An 8,325-nucleotide genomic window follows, 5' to 3' on the forward strand; every position below is an offset into this window, starting at 1 on the left:
CGGTGATTTTCAGGATGGTTCCCAGACCCAAGCTGGCACCAGTGGCAACTCGGGTTCTTTGAGAGTGCCAAGAAACTCCTGCAATCTGCCATAAAGTACCAGGGATAGTGCGTTTTCTTTGGAGGGAAAAGGGCCTTAGTGTTTTTCTGGGGTCCTGTGGCTGGGAGTGGCCGTCTGGCTCCTGAAATTCGGTGATTTTCAGGATGGTTCCCAGACCCAAGCTGGCACCAGTGGCAACTCAGGCTGGTTTGACAGTGCTAAGGGACTCCTGCAATCTGCCATAAAGAACCAGGGCTGGTGAGTTTTCTTTGGAGGGATAAGGGATATAGTTTGTGTCTGGGGTGCTGTGGCCGGGAGTGGCCGTCTGGCTCCTGAAATTCGGTGATTTTCAGGATGGTTCGCAGACCCAAGCTGGCACCATTGGCAACTGGGGCCGGTTTGAGAGTGCCAAGGGACTCCTGCAATCTGCCATAAAGAACCAGGGCTGGTGAGTTTTCTTTGCCAGGGAAAAGGGCCAATGTTGGTGTCTGGGTCCTGTGGGCGGGAGTGGCCGTCTGGCTCCTGAAATTCGGTGATTTTCAGGATGGTTCCCAGACCCAAGCTGGCACCAGTGGAAACTGGGGCTAGTTTTACAGTGCCAAGGGACTCCTGCAATCTGCCATAAAGAACCAGGGCTGGTGAGTTTTCTTTGAGGGAAAAGGGCCGATGTTGGTGTCTGGGGTCCTGTGGCCGGGAGTGGCCGGCTGGCTCCTGAAATTCGGTGATTTTCAGGATGGTTCCCAGACCCAAGCTGGCACCAGTGGCAACTCGGGCATCTTTGAGAGTGCCAAGGGACTCCTGCAATCTGCCATAAAGAACCAGGGCTGGTGAGTTTTCTTTGCCAGGGAAAAGGGCCTTAGTTTTTGTGGGGTCCTGTGGCCGGGAGTGGCCGGCTGGCTCCTGAAATTCGGTGATTTTCAGGATGGTTCCCAGACCCAAGCTGGCACCAGTGGCAACTGGGGCTGGTTTGAGAGTGCCAAGGGACTCCTGCAATCTGCCATAAAGAACCAGGGCTGGTGAGTTTTCTTTGGAGGGAAAAGGGATATATGTTTGTGTCTGGGGTCCTGTGGCCGGGAGTGGCCGGCTGGCTCCTGAAATTCGGTGATTTTCAGGATGGTTCCCAGACCCAAGCTGGCACCAGTGGCAACTGGGGCTGGTTTGAGAGTGCCAAGGGACTCCTGCAATCTGCCATAAAGAACCAGGGCTGGTGAGTTTTCTTTGCCAGGAAAAAAGGGCCAATGTTGGTGTCTGGGGTCCTGTGGCCGGGAGTGGCGGCTGGCTCCTGAAATTCGGGTGATTTTCAGGATGGTTCCCAGACCCAAGCTGGCACCAGTGGCAACTGGGGCTGGTTTGAGAGTGCCAAGGGACTCCTGCAATCTGCCATAAAGAACCAGGGCTGGTGAGTTTTCTTTGCCAGGAAAAAAGGCCGATGTTTGTGTCTGGGGTCCTGTGGCGGGAGTGGCGGCTGGCTCCTGAAATTCGGTGATTTTCAGGATGGTTCCCAGACCCAAGCTGGCACCAGTGGCAACTCGGGCTGGTTTGAGAGTGCCAAGGGACTCCTGCAATCTGCCATAAAGAACCAGGGCTGGTGAGTTTTCTTTGGAGGGAAAAGGGCCTATAGTTTGTGTCTGGGGTCCTGTGGCCTGGGAGTGGCCGGCTGGCTCCTGAAATTCGGTGATTTTCAGGATGGTTCCCAGACCCAAGCTGGCACCAGTGGCAACTGGGGCTGGTTTGAGAGTGCCAAGGGACTCCTGCAATCTGCCATAAAGAACCAGGGCTGGTGAGTTTTCTTTGCCAGGGAAAAGGGCCGATGTTTGTGTCTGGGGTCCTGTGGCTGGGGAGTGGCGGCTGGCTCCTGAAATTCGGTGATTTTCAGGATGGTTCCCAGACCCAAGCTGGCACCAGTGGCAACTGGGGCTGGTTTGAGAGTGCCAAGGGACTCCTGCAATCTGCCATAAAGAACCAGGGCTGGTGAGTTTTCTTTGGAGGGAAAAGGGCCTATAGTTTGTGTCTGGGGTCCTGTGGCCGGGAGTGGCCGGCTGGCTCCTGAAATTCGGTGATTTTCAGGATGGTTCCCAGACCCAAGCTGGCACCAGTGGCAACTGGGGCTGGTTTGAGAGTGCCAAGGGACTCCTGCAATCTGCCATAAAGAACCAGGGCTGGTGAGTTTTCTTTGGAGGGAAAAGGGCCTATAGTTGTGTCTGGGGTCCTGTGGCCGGGAGTGGCCGGCTGGCTCCTGAAATTCGGTGATTTTCAGGATGGTTCCCAGACCCAAGCTGGCACCAGTGGCAACTGGGGCTGGTTTGAGAGTGCCAAGGGACTCCTGCAATCTGCCATAAAGAACCAGGGCTGGTGAGTTTTCTTTGGAGGGAAAAGGGCCTATAGTTTGTGTCTGGGGTCCTGTGGCTGGGGGAGTGGTTGGCTGGCTCCTGAAATTCGGTGATTTTCAGGATGGTTCCCAGACCCAAGCTGGCACCAGTGGCAACTGGGGCTGGTTTGAGAGTGCCAAGGGACTCCTGCAATCTGCCATAAAGAACCAGGGCTGGTGAGTTTTCTTTTGGAGGAAAAGGGCCTATAGTTTGTGTCTGGGGTCCTGTGGCCTGCTGGGGAGTGGCCGGCTGGCTCCTGAAATTCGGGTGATTTTCAGGATGGTTCCCAGACCCAAGCTGGCACCAGTGGCAACTGGGGCTGGTTTGAGAGTGCCAAGGGACTCCTGCAATCTGCCATAAAGAACCAGGGCTGGTGAGTTTTCTTTGAGGGAAAAGGGCCTATAGTTTGTGTCTGGGGTGCTGTGGCTGGGAGTGGCTGGCTGGCTCCTGAAATTCGGTGATTTTCAGGATGGTTCCCAGACCCAAGCTGGCACCAGTGGCAACTGGGGCTGGCTTTGAGAGTGCCAAGGGACTCCTGCAATCTGCCATAAAGAACCAGGGCTGGTGAGTTTTCTTTGCCAGGGAAAAGGGCCAATGTTGGTGTCTGGGGTCCTGTGGCTGGGAGTGGTGGGCTGGCTCCTGAAATTCGGTGATTTTCAGGATGGTTCCCAGACCCAAGCTGGCACCAGTGGCAACTGGGGCTGGTTTGAGAGTGCCAAGGGACTCCTGCAATCTGCCATAAAGAACCAGGGCTGGTGAGTTTTCTTTTGGAGGAAAAGGGCCGATGTTGGTGTCTGGGGTCCTGTGGCCGGGAGTGGCGGGCTGGCTCCTGAAATTCGGTGATTTTCAGGATGGTTCCCAGACCCAAGCTGGCACCAGTGGCAACTGGGGCTGGTTTGAGAGTGCCAAGGACTCCTGCAATCTGCCATAAAGAACCAGGGCTGGTGAGTTTTCTTTGCCAGGGAAAAGGGCCGATGTAGTTTGTGTCTGGGGTCCTGTGGCCGGGAGTGGCCGGCTGGCTCCTGAAATTCGGTGATTTTCAGGATGGTTCCCAGACCCAAGCTGGCACCAGTGGAAACTGGGGCTGGTTTGAGAGTGCCAAGGGACTCCTGCAATCTGCCATAAAGAACCAGGGCTGGTGAGTTTTCTTTGCCAGGGAAAAGGGCCTTAGTGTTGGTGTCTGGGGTCCTGTGGCGGGAGTGGCGGCTGGCTCCTGAAATTCGGTGATTTTCAGGATGGTTCCCAGACCCAAGCTGGCACCAGTGGCAACTGGGGCTGGTTTGAGAGTGCCAAGGGACTCCTGCAATCTGCCATAAAGAACCAGGGCTGGTGAGTTTTCTTTGGAGGGAAAAGGGCCTATAGTTTTTGTCTGGGGTCCTGTGGCGGGGTGGTGGCGGCTGGCTCCTGAAATTCGGTGATTTTCAGGATGGTTCCCAGACCCAAGCTGGCACCAGTGGCAACTGGGGCTGGTTTGACAGTGCTAAGGGACTCCTGCAATCTGCCATAAAGAACCAGGGCTGGTGAGTTTTCTTTGGAGGGAAAAGGGATATAGTTTGTGTCTGGGGTGCTGTGGCGGGAGTGGCCGTCTGGCTCCTGAAATTCGGTGATTTTCAGGATGGTTCCCAGACCCAAGCTGGCACCAGTGGCAACTGGGGCTGGTTTGAGAGTGCCAAGGGACTCCTGCAATCTGCCATAAAGAACCAGGGCTGGTGAGTTTTCTTTGCCAGGGAAAAGGGCCAATGTTGGTGTCTGGGTCCTGTGGCGGGAGTGGCCGGCTGGCTCCTGAAATTCGGTGATTTTCAGGATGGTTCCCAGACCCAAGCTGGCACCAGTGGAAACTGGGGCTGGTTTTACAGTGCCAAGGGACTCCTGCAATCTGCCATAAAGAACCAGGGCTGGTGAGTTTTCTTTGCCAGGGAAAAGGGCCGATGTTGGTGTCTGGGGTCCTGTGGCCGGGAGTGGGCGGCTGGCTCCTGAAATTCGGTGATTTTCAGGATGGTTCCCAGACCCAAGCTGGCACCAGTGGCAACTCGGGCATCTTTGAGAGTGCCAAGGGACTCCTGCAATCTGCCATAAAGAACCAGGGATGGTGAGTTTTCTTTGGAGGGAAAAGGGCCTTAGTGTTTTCTGGGGTCCTGTGGCTGGGAGTGGCCGTCTGGCTCCTGAAATTCGGGTGATTTTCAGGATGGTTCCCAGACCCAAGCTGGCACCAGTGGCAACTGGGGCTGGTTTGAGAGTGCCAAGGGACTCCTGCAATCTGCCATAAAGAACCAGGGCTGGTGAGTTTTCTTTGGAGAAAAAAGGGATATAGTTTGTGTCTGGGGTCCTGTGGCTGGGAGTGGCCGGCTGGCTCCTGAAATTCGGTGATTTTCAGGATGGTTCCCAGACCCAAGCTGGCACCAGTGGCAACTGGGGCTGGTTTGAGAGTGCCAAGGGACTCCTGCAATCTGCCATAAAGAACCAGGGCTGGTGAGTTTTCTTTGCCAGGGAAAAGGGCCAATGTTTGTGTCTGGGTCCTGTGGCCGGGAGTGGCCGGCTGGCTCCTGAAATTCGGTGATTTTCAGGATGGTTCCCAGACCCAAGCTGGCACCAGTGGCAACTGGGGCTGGTTTGAGAGTGCCAAGGGACTCCTGCAATCTGCCATAAAGAACCAGGGCTGGTGAGTTTTCTTTGGAGGGAAAAGGGCCTATGTTTGTGTCTGGGGTCCTGTGGCCGGGAGTGGCGGCTGGCTCCTGAAATTCGGTGATTTTCAGGATGGTTCCCAGACCCAAGCTGGCACCAGTGGCAACTGGGGCTGGTTTGAGAGTGCCAAGGGACTCCTGCAATCTGCCATAAAGAACCAGGGCTGGTGAGTTTTCTTTGGAGAGGAAAAGGGCCTATAGTTTGTGTGGGAGGGGGGTCCTGTGGCTGTGGGAGTGGGCGGCTGGCTCCTGAAATTCGGTGATTTTCAGGATGGTTCCCAGACCCAAGCTGGCACCAGTGGCAACTCGGGCTGGTTTGAGAGTGCCAAGGGACTCCTGCAATCTGCCATAAAGAACCAGGGCTGGTGAGTTTTCTTTGGAGGAAAAGGGGCTATAGTTTGTGTCTGGGGTCCTGTGGCCGGGATGGCTGGCTCCTGAAATTCGGTGATTTTCAGGATGGTTCCCAGACCCAAGCTGGCACCAGTGGCAACTGGGGCTGGTTTGAGAGTGCCAAGGGACTCCTGCAATCTGCCATAAAGAACCAGGGCTGGTGAGTTTTCTTTGCCAGGAAAAAGGGGCGATGTTGGTGTCTGGGGTCCTGTGGCCGGGAGTGGCGGCTGGCTCCTGAAATTCGGTGATTTTCAGGATGGTTCCCAGACCCAAGCTGGCACCAGTGGCAACTGGGGCTGGTTTGAGAGTGCCAAGGGACTCCTGCAATCTGCCATAAAGAACCAGGGCTGGTGAGTTTTCTTTGCCAGGGGAAAAGGGCCTATAGTTTGTGTCTGGGGTCCTGTGGCGGGAGTGGCCGGCTGGCTCCTGAAATTCGGTGATTTTCAGGATGGTTCCCAGACCCAAGCTGGCACCAGTGGCAACTGGGGCTGGTTTGAGAGTGCCAAGGGACTCCTGCAATCTGCCATAAAGAACCAGGGCTGGTGAGTTTTCTTTGGAGGGAAAAGGGCCGATGTTTTTGTCTGGAGTGCTGTGGCAGGGAGTGGCCGGCTGGCTCCTGAAATTCGGTGATTTTCAGGATGGTTCCCAGACCCAAGCTGGCACCAGTGGCAACTCAGGCTGGTTTGACAGTGCTAAGGGACTCCTGCAATCTGCCATAAAGAACCAGGGCTGGTGAGTTTTCTTTGGAGGGATAAGGGATATAGTTTGTGTCTGGGGTGCTGTGGCCGGGAGTGGCCGTCTGGCTCCTGAAATTCGGTGATTTTCAGGATGGTTCGCAGACCCAAGCTGGCACCATTGGCAACTGGGGCCGGTTTGAGAGTGCCAAGGGACTCCTGCAATCTGCCATAAAGAACCAGGGCTGGTGAGTTTTCTTTGCCAGGGAAAAGGGCCAATGTTGGTGTCTGGGTCCTGTGGGCGGGAGTGGCCGTCTGGCTCCTGAAATTCGGTGATTTTCAGGATGGTTCCCAGACCCAAGCTGGCACCAGTGGAAACTGGGGCTAGTTTTACAGTGCCAAGGGACTCCTGCAATCTGCCATGAAGGACCAGCACTGGTGAGTTTTCTTTGCCAAATAAAGAGCCGATGTTGGTGTCTGGCGTCCTGTGGCCGGGAGTGGCCGGCTGGCTCCTGAAATTCGGTGATTTTCAGGATGGTTCCCAGACCCAAGCTGGCACCAGTGGAAACTGGGGCATCTTTGAGAGTGCCAAGGGACTCCTGCAATCTGCCATAAAGTACCAGGGATAGTGCGTTTTCTTTGGAGGGAAAAGGGCCTTAGTGTTTTCTGGGGTCCTGTGGCTGGGAGTGGCCGTCTGGCTCCTGAAATTCGGTGATTTTCAGGATGGTTCCCAGACCCAAGCTGGCACCAGTGGCCACTCGGGCATCTTTGAGAGTGCCAAGGGACTCCTGCAATCTGCCATAAAGTACCAGGGATAGTGCGTTTTCTTTGGAGGGAAAAGGGCCTTAGTGTTTTCTGGGGTCCTGTGGCTGGGAGTGGCCGTCTGGCTCCTGAAATTCGGTGATTTTCAGGATGGTTCCCAGACCCAAGCTGGCACCAGTGGAAACTGGGGCTAGTTTTACAGTGCTAAGGGACTCCTGCAATCTGCCATAAAGGAGCAGGGATGGTGAGTTTTCTTTGCCAGGGAAAAGGGCCAATGTTTGTGTGTGTGTCCTGTGGCCAGGAGTGACCGGCTGGCTCCTGAAATTCGGTGATTTTCAGGATGGTTCCCAGACCCAAGCTGGCACCAGTGGCAACTCGGGTGCTTTCAGAGTGCCAAGGGACTCCTGCAATCTGTCATAATGTACCATGGATGGTGAGTATTCTTTGGAGGGAAAAGGGCCGATGTTGGTGTCTGGGTCCTGTGGCCTGGAGTGGCCGGCTGGCTCCTGAAATTCGGTGATTTTCAGGATGGTTCCCAGACCCAAGCTGGCACCAGTGGCAACTCGGGCTGGTTTGAGAGTGCCAAGGGACTCCTGCAATCTGCCATAAAGAACCAGGGCTCGTGAGTTTTCTTTGGAGTGAAAAGGGCTATAGTTTTTGTCTGGGGTGCTGTGGCTGGGAGTGGCTGGCTGGCTCCTGAAATTCGGTGATTTTCAGGATGGTTCCCAGACCCAAGCTGGCACCAGAGGCAACTCGGGTGCTTTGAGAGTGCCAAGGGACTCCTGCAATCTGCCATAAAGAACCAGGGCTGGTTAGTGCTCTTTGGAGGGATAATGGCTATAGTATGTGTCTGGGTCCTGTGGCCGGGAGTGGCCGGCTGGCTCCTGAAATTCGGTGATTTTCAGGATGGTTCCCAGACCCAAGCTGGCACCAGTGGCAACTGGGGCTGGTTTGAGAGTGCCAAGGGACTCCTGCAATCTGCCATAAAGAACCAGGGCTGGTGAGTTTTCTTTGCCAAGTAAAGAGCCGATGTTGGTGTCTGGGTACTGTGGCCAGGAGTGGCCGGCTGGCTCCTGAAATTCGGTGATTTTCAGGATGGTTCCCAGACCCAAGCTGGCACCAGTGGCATCTCGGGTGCTTTCAGAGTGCCAAAGGACTCCTGCAATCTGCCATAAAGAACCAGGGCTGGTGAGTGTTCTTTGGAGGGAAAAGACCTATAGTTTGTGTCTGGGGTCCGGTGGCCAGGAGTGGCCGGCTGGCTCCTGAAATTCGGTGATTTTCAGGATGGTTCCCAGACCCAAGCTGGCACCAGTGGCAACTCGGGCTGGTTTGAGAGTGCCAAGGGACTCCTGCAATCTGCCATAAAGAACCAGGGCTGGTGAGTTTTCTTTGGAGGGAAAAGGGCTATAG

General features: G+C 55.3%; 1 long non-coding RNA gene across 1 annotated transcript; it reads left to right on the plus strand.

Moving 5' to 3' along the window:
• The first annotated feature begins 4,636 nt into the window (after positions 1-4,636).
• On the plus strand, positions 4,637-7,878 carry LOC115916796. The gene is made up of 4 exons (XR_004061630.1): positions 4,637-4,687; positions 7,065-7,159; positions 7,255-7,348; positions 7,443-7,878. It is a non-coding gene; the product is annotated as an uncharacterized LOC115916796 (long non-coding RNA).
• The last annotated feature ends 447 nt before the right edge of the window (positions 7,879-8,325 follow it).

This window comes from Camarhynchus parvulus, unplaced genomic scaffold (assembly GCF_901933205.1).
Source record: "Camarhynchus parvulus unplaced genomic scaffold, STF_HiC, whole genome shotgun sequence".
Taxonomy (NCBI): domain Eukaryota; kingdom Metazoa; phylum Chordata; class Aves; order Passeriformes; family Thraupidae; genus Camarhynchus; species Camarhynchus parvulus.